The sequence below is a fragment of the Prionailurus viverrinus genome, chromosome E2, assembly GCF_022837055.1.
Source record: "Prionailurus viverrinus isolate Anna chromosome E2, UM_Priviv_1.0, whole genome shotgun sequence".
Classification (NCBI taxonomy): domain Eukaryota; kingdom Metazoa; phylum Chordata; class Mammalia; order Carnivora; family Felidae; genus Prionailurus; species Prionailurus viverrinus.
Window position 1 is genome coordinate 46,998,287 of NC_062575.1, and position 15,156 is coordinate 47,013,442.

The 15,156-nt window shown below is 48.5% G+C and overlaps 1 protein-coding gene across 5 annotated transcripts in view; it reads left to right on the plus strand.

Annotated features, from left to right (window-relative positions):
• The window catches only part of SIPA1L3 (signal induced proliferation associated 1 like 3), a 239,227-nt gene that overhangs the window by 107,515 nt on the left and 116,556 nt on the right, over positions 1-15,156 (plus strand). The window lies entirely within an intron of this gene.

Here is a 15,156-nt window from a genome sequence, read left to right on the forward strand (position 1 = left end):
GTCCTTCCTCTGCTTGCCCATGGCTGCCTGCTCCCAAAGCAAGGAGGGCTGTGACCTCAGGGGGAGGAGGCCTCCCTTCAGAGCAGTTGGATACATCGTGTCTCAGGAAACCCACAAAGCTTACAGCCTGGGCTCCGGAGCTGTGCCACCCACGTAGTTGACAGACTCTTCTAGAGACTCTTAAACAGATGGGTTCCCCACCCAGGCCTGGTCCTTGCTGTGAAGTGTGTCACAGGTATTGATTAATTTAATCCTTCCCACAGCCCTATGAAGTAGGTACTGTCGGTTTTATAGATGAGGAAACTGAGGCACAGGTAAGCCAGGTCACTTGTCTGAGCCATCAGCTAGAACGTGGCAGAGCAGGACTCAAACCCAGGCCGTCAGGCTTCATAATCACTGTTCTGTGACTGCCTGCCCACTGCCCTGACACTGCATACCCTCTCCTTACCACATCACCCTGTTTATTTTCTCCTTAGCACTTACCAGAATCAGTTTGTTGACTTGTGTGTCACCTGTCTACACCCTTTAGCATGTACGATTGATGATACAACTGATGTGTCTTATTCGTTACTGTAAACCCAAAATAGTATCTGGGATAGGACCAGGCACACGGGAGCTTCTCAGGCAGTATCGGTTGAAGGAACGAACCAAAGTTGCCAGTGAAAAGGATGTGGAGATACTGGATCTCTCATAACTCCATGCACGGGAATGTCAGTGGTACAGCCGCTTGCCAATACAGGTTGGCAGTGTCTTAAAAATTAAATCTATGACTGCGACATGACCCAACCGTTGCACTCTTGGGTGGTTATCTGTCCCTGAGAAGCAAGACTAATGTCCACACAGAAACCTATACACAGTTGTTCACAGCAACAGTCAAAAGCTGGAGGCAGCCTCGAAGTCCTTCAGCGGCTGAATGGTTGCACATACTCTTGGTACCACGCACCAGTGTGGATGAACCCGGGGAAGTTGTGCTGAGCACAAAGTCAGTCCCAAATGGGATCATGCACATGCCATGTAGGACTTCCACGGCTAGAGAGAAGTCAATGCCTGGCCACTAAGCTTCAAAGGACAGACTGACTCTCTAGTTAGGAGTAATGCAGCTGGTGACTTTAAGTTGAAGCCAGTGCTCAGTGATCACTCTGAAGATCCTAGGGCCCCTAAGAATTATGCTTCCTCGGGGCACCTGGGTGGCTCAGTTGGTTGGGCATCCAACTTCAGCTCAGATCATGAGTTCGAGCCCCACATCGGGCCTGCTGCTGTCAGGGTGGAGCCTGCTTTGGATTCTCTGTCCCCCTCTCTCTCTGCCCCTCCTCCTACCTCTCCTCCTGCCCTCCTCAAAAATAATAAATAAACATTAAAGAAAAAAGAATTAATGCTCCATCTATCTACTCTGCCCTCTAATGGAACAACAAAGCCTGGACGACAGCGCATCTGTTTACAACATGGTTTACAGAATATTTTAGGCCCACTGCTGAGGCCTACTGCTCAGAAAAAAAGATTCTTTTCAGAATATTACTGCTCACTGACAATGCACCTGGTCACCCAGTAGCTCTGATGGAGGTGGACAAGGAGATTCATGCTGTTTTCACGCCTGCTGACACAATGTCCATTCTGCAGCCCACGGACCAAGGAGTCATTTCAACTTTCAGGTCTTAATATTTGAGAAATACATTTTGGTAGATTCTAGCTGCCGTACGAAGTGATTCCTCTGAGCAAAGTAATTTGAAAACCTTCTGAAAAGGATCCACCATTCTAGATGAAGTTAGAACCTTCGTGATTCATGGGAAGAGGTCAAAATATCAACATGAACAGGAGTTTGAAGACGTTGATTCCAACCCTCATGGATGAATTTGAGGGATCCAAGACTTCGGTGGAGGAAGTCACTGCGGATGTGGTGGAAACAGCAAGAGAACTCGGATTAGAAGGGGAGCCTGGCGATGGGACTGAATTGCTGCAATCTCATGATGAAACTTTAATGGATGAGCAGCGACTTCTTATGATGAAGAAAGGAAGAGGTTTCTCAGGATCGAGTCTACTCCAGGTGAAGATGCTGTGAAGATTGTTGAAATGAAAACAAAGGATTTAGAATGTTACATAGACTTGGTTGATAAAGCAGCAGCAGGCTTTGAAAAGATTGTCTTTTTTTAAAAGCAGTTCTCCTGTGGGTAAAATGGGTGAAACAGCATGACATGCTACACAGTAATCATTCATGAAAGGAAGAATCAATCAGTGTGGCCAACTTCTCTGTTGTCTTATTTTTCAAAATTGCCACAGCCACCCCAACTTACAGCAACCACCACCCTGATCAGTCAGCAGCCCTCGACATGGAGGCGAGACCCTCCACCAGCAAAAAGATTACCACTCACTGAAAGCTCAGAGTTGGTGGTCAGCACTTTTCATCAATAAAGGATTTTTAGGTGCTTATTTATTTATTTTGAGAGAGTGTGTATGTGGTCAGGAGAGGGGCATAGAGAAAGGGAGAGAGAAGAATTCCAAGCAGTCTCCACGCTCAGTGTGGAGCCCAACGCGGGGCTCAGTCCCAGGACCCTGAGATCATAACCTGAGCTGAAATCAAGAGTCAGATGCTTAACTGACTGAGCCACTCAGTCACTCCAATAAAAAGTATTTTTGGGGCGCCTGGGTGGCTCAGTCGGTTGGGTGGCCGACTTCAACTCAGGTCATGATCTCACAATCTGTGGGTTCAAGCCCCGTGTCAGGCTCTGTGCTGGCGGCTCAGAGCCTGGAGCCTGCTTCCAATTCTGTGTCTCCCTCTCTCTCTGCCCCTCCCCTGCTTGCTCTCTGTCTCTCTGTCTCTGTCTCTGTCTCTCTCTCAAATAATAAACATTAAAAAAAATTTTTTTTAAGTATTTTAAAATTAAGGTATATACGTTATTGTGGGTTTTTTTTAAAGACATGCTATTGCACGCTTAGTAAACTATACTATAGTGTAAACATAACTTTTATACACACTGGGGATACAAAAATTCATTTGACTCACTTTATTGCAATACTTACTTTATTGCGGTAGTCTGGAACTGAACCCACAGCATCTCTGACGTGTGCCTGTATGTGGTATCTCTCGGTATCTTACAAGTATATGTGAGTCTACAATGATCTCAATAAAAAATTATGTTTTAAAAAAGTTGCCAGAGAGACTGGAGGAGAGACAAAGGGGGAGCAGAGGGTGGCTGTGGCCAGAGAGGCTAGGGTAGGGGCAGGGCAGAGCACAGCACAGGGCCTTCTAGACCAGGGAGTTGAGAGTTTATCCCGAGGTCAGGTCTGGAAGGGGTTCAGGCAGGGGAGGGACCTGGCCAAATCCACATTTCTGCAGGAAAGATTGGGGTGAAAGAATCTGGTAAGTGAGAGCTGCAAGAAGGGAACCTGAATGTGGGGACAAGTGAACCTGCTGGAGAGCCTTTTAGGGGTGCAGCTGCCCAGCCTCCCAGGGAGAGGAGCAGGGACGACTGCCGGACCCTAACTTGCTGGGAGTTAGGTCCTAACTCCTGTGTTTGGCCACCCAAGTCTGGAAAGGGGCTTTGTGTACAAGGAAGAGGTCCTGGCTCCAGCCTCCTCATTCATGTGGGACAAATGGCTTTATAATAACCCCTGGGCCGCCACAATTCCCTAAGAATACATGTCCCTGTGGTCTCCTCACCCCTCCCCCCAACCCCCAGAGATGGGGAACTCTAGGGGAGGGAACAAAGTACTCAGTTGATACGTGTCATCGGCCAGGCTCTGTGTCTTGTTTGGGGTGTGGGTTACACAAGTATAGACATGTGTCAAAGTTCATTAACCTGTACATTCAAAACAGGTACATGTATGCAATTAAACTTCAGTAATTAAATATATTCCATCAAATAAGAATGATAAAATAGTTCATATTTTTTTACGTTTTTATTTTTTTTGAGAGAGACAGAGGCAGAGTGAGTTAAGGGAGGGGCAGAGGGAGGGAGAGAAAGAGAATCCCGAGCAGGCACCACACTGTCAGCACAGAGCCCGACTCGGGGCTCAAACTCACGAACCATGAGATCATGACCTGAGCTAAAACCAAGAGTTGGACACTTAACCAGCTAAGCCACCCAGGTGCCCCATAGTTCGTATTTATGAAGCCTTTTCTCTGTGCCAGGCTCCATGCTAAACACTTGACACGTGTTAATTCATTTTACCAGCACAACAATTCTGTGAGATGGGTACTTCTCGCATTTTATAGATGAGGCAGCTCAAGGGAGATCACACGTCCCTCTGGTCACAGAGCTCCCTGGTGGCAGAGCAGCGATGGCACCCGGCACAGGCAGACTCCGGAGCTCAGGTTCCTTTGGTTTCCCAGTATTCTCACCCCGACCTTTCCCCGATTCTGATGGACCGGTGGTACACGGCAGCTGGGGAGGGCTCCTCCTGAGGGCCTCCGGCCACGTGCTGTTGCAGAGAGCCCCACGGAGGTCAGATCTTAGGGCAGCCCAGATCCAGAAGTGCGACCTTTGATTCAGGAACAGAGCCGCTGCGGGAGAGCCAGGCTGGGCTTTCTTGTCCTCTCTCATCCTCGTCCCCAGCCAGCTGGGGATTAACCGCCTGCTGTTCTCAGGAGAAATAGAACATAGGAAACTTGCTGCAGCTCAGCTCGGCTCTTGTGATGAATGAGGGAAGTAACCCTCTGTGGGAGGTTCTTGAGCCCTTGTGCACAAAGGACAGCGCAGCTGGCTGTTTCTGCGGCATCACATGCGTGGTGCCATCTGGGCGGGCAGGGGACATGCAGCTTGAGACCTGTACATAATCTCCTTATGTTGGGATTCAGGGTGTCTCTGATGCCCCATTGTCCTCTTACAGAGATTTCTCCTTGTTAACAGTCAGAAAATGGCTGCCTAGTCTTTGGGTCTCCGTTAGGATGCATTTAGATGCAGGTAACAAACCCCCGGCATCATTTGGCTAAATAGCAAAGAAGTTTAATGTGTCTTAGATGTCCATCGGGCAGTGGCTGTCTGGTGGGTGGGATCAGTAGTTCAAATATCTGTCATCAAGGACTCAAGTTCTCAGCGTTAGCCTTACCTTAGTATGGAGATATAGATAGAGATATATAGATATATCTAGATACAGATATAGATGTACCTCTTTGTCCCAAAATGGCTGCCAGTGACAGGGCTACTAGCTTTCTTGTCCACAGACATTAGGAGAGAGAGAAAAAAAAAAGCATCCTTTGTGGATTATAAATACTCCCTTTAGTCCGTGATTGGTCCAGCTTAGGTCATGTACCCCCACCCTTGCCAGGCCAATCACATCACCAGAGGAATGACATACCTTGATTGCCTTTAACCAGTTGGGGCCCATTATCCAGGAGAAGAGGGAAGTGGGTACTGAGTAGACAATCAAACACCTGGCCACAGCTGGGAAAGGCCTCCAGACTCCTCCCTGACCGAGGCTCACTAAATTAAAAAACTGTCAGGCCCAACAGTTTGTGGCATTTAAGAACACAGAAGTATGATTTTCTTTTTTTAGTGTTTATTTTTGAAAGAGCAAGAGGGGTGGGGGTGGGCAGAGAGGGGAGGGGGGCAAAGGATCTGAAGCAGGCTATTCGCTGACAACAGAGTGCCTGATGCGGGACTCGAACTCACGAACCGTGAGATCATGACCTGCACTGAGATAAGAGTCAAACGTTCAACCGACTGAGCCACCCAGGTGCCCCTGGTTTTCTTTTGAAGAAGTACAGTGATTTGTGTCCAGTTTGTGCCTTCTGCCTCCCCTTCCACCCTCACATAACCCCACAAATGGGGGGCACGTAGAGTTTGTCTCCCATAGACTACTTGTCTTTTGGCAAAAACTGTGTGTTGCCTCCTTTCCCCGTGGGTAAGTTTTTCTTACTTTTTCCTTCATTCTCTGTTTTTCCTTCCATTCCTTCCCCACCCTGAGGTGTGAGTGGTGTGGTCTATAGCTATGTACATATCCTTGCAAAAAGATATACTGAGATTTGAATAAGAGCTTCCAGAAATGGTTTTGGGCTCCGTATATCATTTCTTCCGGTTTTCAACTAACAGCATGTTTTTGAGATTAGCCATGTCACTGTGTGCTCCTGTGTGTTTGTTTGCCCTCTGAACAGCCATAACGTGATGTATATCCGTGACCCCTGACATTTCCAGTCCCCCGTGTTGGCACCCAGGTCACCCCCAGCAGACAGCATTCCGTGAATACCCACATACGTGTGTCCTTCTGAGTCCCTGCGGCTTATATCCAGGAGTTGTGTTATGGCAGGAGACAGACAGACAGGCATCTCTCTTCCCCCAGGAATGGCCAGCCTCCATGAGGCTGCTCTGGCCCACACTCTCCCCAGAGTACAGGAGAGTCCAGCTCTCCCGTTGACTTGTCATCGTTTGCTTTTATTCTGCCTCCTAATTTGTGCCAAGCCAATGAAGTTGGGGTCTCAGGTTTCAATGCGCTTATTACTGGTCTGGCTGAGTGTTACCTCCTGCCCCCTCCTGCACCTGTACCCTGATTCAGGCTTCCCTTAGCATGAGTGGCCTATTCAGAGATGAAGGAAGGTGGGAGGGCATGGTCATTAGGGGCAAACTCTGGAGCCCAAGCCAGGCTTGGGTTCAAATTCTGAACCTGCCATCTAACCTGGAAAATTACTTAACCTCTCTGAGCCTGAGTTTCCTTAAATAGAAAATGGAAATGATAGTGGTATCTATATCCTAAGATATAGGATTTAATGAGATAATATATATAAAGCATTTTGGACAGTATCAAGCATATATGTGATATGAAAATATCAGTAGTTAGTATCACTGTTATCATTATTGAGTGTTGTAAAGTTTCTAAACATTCAAATGTTTTACTCTCTCTTTTACCCTATCTTTTTTATTCATTTACTTATTTTCATTTTTGTGAGAGGACACACACGAGCAGGGAAGAGGAGCAGAGGGAGAGAGAGAGAGAATCTTTTTATTTTTAATTTTTTTTTTAATGTTTATTCATTTTTGAGAGACAGAACAGAGCACGGGCAGGGGAGGGGCAGAGTGAGAGGGAGACAGAATCCAAAGCAGGCTCCAGGCTCTGAGCTGTCAGCACAGAACCCAACGCAGGGCTCCACTGTGGGATCATGACCTGAGCCAAAGTCAGACACTCAACCGACTGAGCCACCCAGGCGCCCCAAGAGAAAGAGGATCTTAAGGAGTCTTCATAATATCAGGGTGGAGCCTAAGATTCTCTCCCAAGATTCCCGACTCGGGGCTCAATCCCAGGACCCTGGGATCATGACCTGAGCTGAAATCAAGAGTAAGATGCTCAACTGACTGAGCCTTCCAGGTGCCCCATTACCCTCTCTTTTCTTTTAATTCACATCAGATTGTCTGCCTATGGAGACATTTCTGGCTTCTCTCTGCTGGCTTCTTAGCATGAGAGAGATTATAGTGAAACTTGTACAAAGACAAATCAGGCCTGGATATACTCCTCTGTCCCACATTTGGGCAGCTGGTATCTATTCATTTCCAGGTATGTGATTGTATTTTTAATGTTTAAAAACATGGTATTTGAATTTAGAAAATTTCAACATTATAGAGGTATATGAGGTCAACATTGAAAATGTTGCTCCTTCTTTCCTGGCACCCCCCTCCAGTCTTACTTCTGGGAGATAAAATAATGATTGTGAACAGTTTGCTGTGTCAGCCGTGTTGTTAAGGGTGTGAACCCTGGACCCAGGTGCCCTGAGCCTACATCTTGGTTCCAGCACTGACTGGCTCTGTGACCCACCCTTTGCTGTTGCTGTCATAACACAGTGTCGCAGACTGGGTGGTTGAAACAACAGAAACTTAGGCTCTCCAGTTCTGAGATCTCCAGTCTAAGACCACGGTGCCATCAAGGTTGGTTTCCTCTGAAGCCTCTCTCCTTGGCTTGAAGGCATCTGCCCTATTGCTCTTGTTCCTCTGTGCACACGTGGGCCCCACATGTCTTGTCTGTGTCCTGATCGCATCGTACAAGGACATCAGTCAGATTGGATTAGGACACACCCTAATGGTCTCCTTTTAATTTACCCCTATAAAGGCCTCATCTCCAAATACAGTCACATTCCGGGGTACTGGGGTTAGGGCTTCAACATCTGACCTTGACATTCTGTGCCTTGGTTTCTTCATCCATAAAATGGAGACAGTACACTGTGTCTACCTCATTAGGCTTTATGAACATATGATATATAACGTGTACAAAGTCCTGGTACCCGCTAAGTGGTATATTCCCATTTGCACTTGGTGTTGGAATCACTGGGTCCACAGATGTACATGGTTTCAATTTAATTAACTGACAAATTGCCTTCAAAGGAGTTTCTGCCAGTTAGTACCCCCGCCAACAGAATAGGGACCTGTTTTTTCTTGCCTGTTGGTTTTGTTTTAATAATGGAAAATTTCAAACATTTACAGAGGTAGAAAGAAGAGCACGCAGAGCCCACAGGTGCAGACCTGTCACTAGAGCCTGTAGTTACTGGCACCCCGCCAAGCATGCTTCCTCCAACCCCTTGCCTTTGGATTATTTTGAAGCAGTTCCCAAACATCGGATCATTTCGTTTGGGAGGGGTTTAAACTCCATGCTCACAATGTTCCTGTGCCTTATGGAAGAGAGGAGGAGATTTCCATAAAATAATCCTTCGTTTGTGTGGGGCTTTTCACTTTCCAGCTGCGTCTTCTCCCCCTCAGTCTCAGATGCCCCTAAAGTGCAAGCAAGACAGGTGTATCTGTCAAGAAAACAGAATCAAGGTATTTCTAGGTATTACTCTAAGTATTTCAGGCAGAAGGAATTCAACACAGAGATCTTGTGTTAATGAGTGATGGAGGAATCGAGGAACAAAACAGGGACAGGGAGGCAGTCCTGAGACTAGAACCAGAGCTGGAGGGACACAAGGGGGACGTGGCATTACTGGAACCCAGGGCAGTGGAAGTGTCTGAGACTCTGTCCAAGGTGGAGGTTGAGAGGGAGAAGCACGCCCATTGGCTGAACTTAACCAGGAATCCTGGGAAATGTAGTTCCCTGTGATTCAGAGCGGACCGGCAATGGATCAATCAGAGAAGTTGATACCCATTTAATGGTTGCAAAAACCAGAGTGTCTAAATGACCTGGTCAGGGTTATGTTGCTTAGTGATCTGCACCATCCTGGACACTGGGGTCCCTTGAGGCAGCTCTTTGGGCATTGCCTGCCTGGTGCTAGTTCCTGCTGCCTGGGACAGGCCTCCCTTGAGAGGCTCAAGGCCATTTGCCCATGGTTACATTTTCTTCCTTTGCTGGAGGAATCCTTTCCAAACTTCCCCCGCCCTGTGCTCACAAGACACTCCCTTTTGTTCTGTCAGAGGCCTGGGTTGTGCCGTGACCTAATGAAAACCCTCCTGAGGACCCTGTGCCTGTAGGCAGGGTGACTCTGCTTGCCTGCAGAGTCCTGGGTGGTGGGATGCAGGGAGCCCGGCGTGAGGCGCCAATGTCTCAGTCCAGGAGAGAGGCCAGAGGAACGTCCCAGCACTGAGCAATGCCAGCTGGCATTTAGCGGGCAGTTGTGCACCAGCCAGGGGCTAGGCACGTGGGGTGAGAGGTATACTGCGCATTCTCCTGGAGCTGCTGGCTTTGGGAGGGTGGGGGAAGCCGGGGGAGGGGCAGGGTGCCAGCTCTGTAGACCTGGGAGTTAAACAGCAGTGTGGGGGTAAAATAAAAGTGTAGGCGGTCAGTCATCCAGGAGAGCCCCCAGTCAGAGATGACGAGGATTGCTAACGCTAACTGGGCCCTGCTCGTAAAGCAGGCCTGTTTCAAGTACTTCACGCTTCACATAGATTCACTTCTTGGATTCTCACAGCAATCCTGTGAGGAGAGAAAGGCAGACAGTTAAGTAACTTGCCCGGGGTTGCACAAGCCAGTGTTCCCGGTGATCACCTGCGCTGGGCGCTGCTCTAGAACTTTACCTGTCGACTCCTTTAATGTTCACTTCAGCCCCGTAAGGGAGGTACGTCTGTTATTTCCATTTTACAAGTGGGGTAACTGAGGCACAAAGAGGTTAAGTGACTTGCCGAGGTCGTGTGGCAGAGCTGGGACTCAAACTCAGGCAGCCTGCCTTCCGAATCTGTGCTCTTAACTGCTACGCTGCACCTAGTCAAAGATAAGAATTAACATTTGCTTGCAGAGTGCTTTCTACTGTACTTTCTCAGATTTCGTCTCCTTAAAGGGGAGACTGATCCTGGTAGCCATGTGACGGGCAAGGAAACGGCAAGGATAAAAAGAAGCTGATGGTGATAGCAGCCAGCACACCTCCCTGGCATCCCACCAGGTCCTGTCCACATAGGGATATCGAAGTTTCCTCCCATGCCCTATGAGGTAAATACTCACAGATGAGGAAACTGAGCTGAGGGAGGTGAAACGCCCGTCGTTCAGAGCTGGGAGGTATGTAGCTGTACTCAGGTCCTGGTGCGTCACATTCTGGATCATTCACCAAACACTGACTGTGTGCCGGCTCTGTGCCAACTGTGCCCAGCACTGTGCTAGTGCTGAGGGACAACAGCGAACAAAACTGTCATTGAATTCAGATTCAGGCAGGACCAATGTCCACCAGCTGCCATCCATTCTGATTGCCTCTTGCCTTTGCCTTACTAGTTTCTAAATATTTTGTATCTCAGCCTGGGATAGAAGTAACAGATACTCAGCAGTTCTGGGATGCTTCAATAGCTTCACATGTCAGAAGCCCAGGTGTGTGCTTCTGAAATCCTCTTAGCCTTTCCTCATGTTTGCAAGATGGTTGCTGTGGCTCCAGGTGTCACATCCTGTCATAGCCATGAGGCAGGGAGCCAGTCAGGACCATGTTTCTGCCCAACCCCCCCCCCCCCCCCCCCCCCCGCAGACTTCTCAGCTCCAAGCTAGAAAAGTGAGTGTCTGGCTTTTTCAGCATCAATATTGGCAGGTAAGCAAAGGAGAATAGGATTGGAATGTTAAGGGGAGGCCAGTGAGTGTTTGCTCTGGCTTAGGAGGTGAGCTTTACATTCCGCTCAGGCCTGACCCCAGGTGTTTTTCTTCGTGCCAGGGACATTTGTGCAGTTATTCATACAAGGCAGGAGAGCCAAGAGGTTAAGAGCATTGACTCTGGAGTCAGTCAGCAGGATTCTTGGAGCCCAGCTTTGCCACTTACCAGCAGCATGACCTGGGGCTTCAGTTGCCTCGTGTATAAAATGGCAATGATAATAGTACCTCTGGCAAAGGAATGTTGTGTGGATCAAATGGGTTAATCTGCAGGGCACCTGGGTGGCTCAGTCGGTTAAGTGTCCAGGTTCGGCTCAGGTCATGATCTCACAGTTTGTGGGTTCAAGCCCCACATGGGGCTCTGTGCTGTCAGCCCAGAGCCTAGAGCCTGCTCTTGATTCTGTGTCTCCCTCTCTTTCTGCCCCTCCCCTCCTCGCTCTCTGCCTCTCTGTCTCTCAAAAATAAACACTAAAATGGGTTAATGTGCATAAAGTGCACAGAACAGCGCCAGGCACATTGTAGACCCATAGAAACGTTAGGCAGTGTGATCATTCTTTCTCCCGTTCACCAGATGTCATTGAACAGCCCTTGTAGGTGCCAGCACTCGCTGGGAGGCAGGGGAGGAGGGGTGGGGCCTGCCCACAGGAGCTGGTCTCGTCAGATGCGTGTACATGCAGCACCCAACAGGAATGCCAGGTGGATGGCCTTTCCAGACACCACATCGGGAAGAGAATAGGCCAGACAGGGAGGGCACAAAGAGCTTCCCAAGGGGGCAGTGCCAGATGGGCGGGTGGGGGGGAGCAGTCAGGGAAGGCATCACTCAAGAGGCGGCTTGGGAAGTTGGTCTAAGGAAGAGGCAGGATTGATGTGCAAAGAGCAGGGCAGTTACTGCATGTGGAACCCAAGGCCAAGGCAGGGAGGCTGGGATGCCGCTCCAGGGACATGTGGTTGGGAATTAGTTGGGAGTCCTTGGGGTGTTTGGCTATGAGTTGCATGGAGAAATCATCTTTGAATCCAAATTTAAAAAAAAAAAAAAAAAAAAAAAAAGATCATCTAGAGTTGGCAAAACCTTTTGGTCATGAGGAAAGGTCTTTGGAAGAGGAGACCCACAGCCTCCGTGATGGAAATAATGGAATCAAAAATTGATCACTGAATTAGACACTATGCCCTGTGCTTCATATTTATTCCTCACTGAGCCCTCCCAGCCTCCTGTGAAGTTAATGGTGGCATTTCTCTTTTCCAGAAGAGTCACTGGACCTTCCCATGCATTTAGTCATTCATTGCTCCTTTAGCAGGGATGTGTTGAGCGCCTGCCACCAGCAGGGGAGTGAGCAGCGAAAAGTCTAAGTTTTGTGGAGCTCATGCTTTTGGTGTGGGGGACAGACCAGCAAACTATTAGATGGAGAAGTGAATTGAAGCCAAGCTTTCTCGAAAGCCATGCTGTGAAGTGGTTAGGGATACAGGCTCACATCCCAGCCTTATCTCTTCCTGGCTCCATGTGACCTTGGGCTACTGACCTCCCCTCACAGAGCTTCAGTTTCTTTGTCTGTAAAATGAGGATCTGAGTAGGACCTCTATCAGTCAAGATCGAAGTCTGATACAAGTAACAGGAAACCAACAAGCCGTGGCTTAAATAAGGGAACCGTTTTCTCTCGTACAAAGGAAGACAAGGGAGGATGGGTAGACTGGGGCAGGGCCTCTGGCTGGGAGAGTGGGCTCCTCTGACTCCTTGCCCTGCCATCCTCTGCATGTGGCTTTCAGCCTCATGATCACAAGATGGCTACCTCACCTCCACATATGGCATCCACATTCCAGGAAGGAGAAGGGTGGAAGGGCTGTGCTGGCTGAGGCTACTCCTTTCTGCTGGAAAGCAGTAGCTTTACCGGAAGATCCTTCACCCACCCCCAGCCTACTTCCCTTTAACCTCTCACGGGCTAGAATGGGATTTGAACAACACTGGAGTCCGTGCAGCCACAAGTATGAGACATTGAGCATCTGGAGCGGCCCTCTGGTGAGGGTAACAGTATTCTCACACTGAGGGCCTGAGTCCTTGCTCTTGTTGTCCAGAAATGACATTGCTTTGTGCTCAGTTTCTTCATCTGCCCATTGGGAGTGGGATTCCTTGCCGTAGGCTTCCTGAGCAGCATCCATGAGCCCATGAAAACCTGGATGGGAAGGAGTTTGAGGCACATCCCACCCGTAGGAGGGCTGGAGCTGGCTTTTGTTTGGAAAGTTGTCAGATTTTCTTTTTTCTTTCTTTCTTTCTTTCTTTCTTTCTTTCTTTCTTTCTTTCTTTCTTTCTTTCTTTTAATGTTTATTTATTTTTGAGAGAGAGAGTGCAAGCAGGGGAGGGGCAGAGACAGACAGAGACACAGAATCCAAAGCAGGCTCCAGGCTGTGAGCTGTCAGCACAGAGCCCGACGTGGGGCTCGAACTCACAAACCGTGCGATCATGGCCTGAGCCGAAGTTGGACGCTTAACTCACTGAGCCACCCAGGCACCCCCATTTTAGAGTTATTTTTTTCAGGCTTTCTTCTATGACTGCCTCCGTACATGTGTATAAATGTTTAACGTCAGAGTTTATTTAACCATTCTCTTGTTGGATGTTGAGGTTGGTTCTATTTTTTTTTTTTAATTTATAACCAGTGCCATAATATTTTTTCTTTATTTCCATTGTTTCTTTAGGATCAGTTCCCAGAAGTAGCATTACAGGTTCAGAGGGTAGGAACATTTTTAAAAGCTATTGCCAGATTGCCTCTAGAAAGGTTCCCTCAACTGTGAACATTAAAAAAGAAAGAAAGAAAGAAGAGAAGGAAAGTTGTCCTAGCAATGAGTGGCCGATTTCATAGTTTCCTGGGCTCCTGTGGAGCCATCGCTTTGGGCTCCTCCTGAGGGCCCGGTGCCCCCTTCCAGCTCTTCTGCCTCGGTGTTAGCATGGGCACCCATCCCGCATGCGGGCCCTGGGCAGGATGTTTGATTACTGTGTTATGCAAACAGAGCTGCAGGCCTTTGCCATCTGCCAGCTGGTCCTCGGGTTGACAAGAGGCTTTGCACCTAGTCAAGGGTCAAGACTAGAGCCTTTCTGGAGCTCACTGTGGGATCGCTTACAGGGGCAGGGCTAGGATGCGTGCTCCTAAGGGCAGCTTGGCCCCACAGCCCCCGTGCCACCACCCTCCCCCAAGGCCTCCTGCAGGGTGGGGGCAGGCCCTTGCCCCTCTGTCCCCAGCTGTTGTGTGGTGAATTGTCCCCAAACCCCTGCTGTGCCTGTAGCCCCCCTTCCCTGCCTCCCTGAGGGCTAGGAGGAAGTGCACTCTCCCCCAGCATGCCCAGGATGTTTGTACTTGGACAGGTGAAGTGGCTCTGCCGGTTCTGGGAAGCGGAAACCTTTTTAAAGGAGAGAAAGTGAATTTTGAGCCAGGGGAGCAGAGAATGACTGGGGTGTGTTGGGGGTGGGGGCAGGGCGTGTGTACAAACACACACAGGTCTTCAAAGAGGATCTTACCTGTTTTTTAAGATTACACATGTAATAGTACAATCTCATTGTTTAAAAAGAATTCACACAGTGCAAAAGGCTTTAAAGCTTTGTTACCGTGACACCTAACATTTGCACTGAGGAGTATGTAAATTGTAAATACACAGTTTAGGAAACACTTCTAAAGCAAGCACTCATGTAACGCCCTGGTCAAGAAAGAATTTTAGGAGCGCCTGGGTGGCTCAGTCAGTTAAGCTTCTGACTTGGGCTCAAGTCATGATGTCATGATTTGTGAGTTTGAGCCCCACATCAGGCTCTGGACTGACAGCTCAGAGTCTGGAGCCTGCTTCAGATTCTGTGTCTCCCTCTCTCTCTGCCCCTCTGCCACTTGTGCTCTCTCTTTCTCTCTAGAGTCAATAAATGTAAAAAAAAAAAAAAAAAAAGAAAAGAAAGAGAAGTTTGCCAGCAGCCCAGAAGCCTCTGTGTACCCCTCCATTGAACACCCCCTCTCACCCCCAGAAGCCACTCCTCTCCCAGACTTCCATGTCACCATTTCTTGCCTTTTGAAGGTTTGTTCGCAGATGAGAGTATAAGTAACATGGTTTCATTTTGCCTGTTTTTCAACTTTATACAAACAGAATCGTAAATTATGCACATTGTTCTGTGTCTGCCTCTTTTGCTCAGAGTCATGTCTCAAAGCTGCATTCTGGCTTTGATGT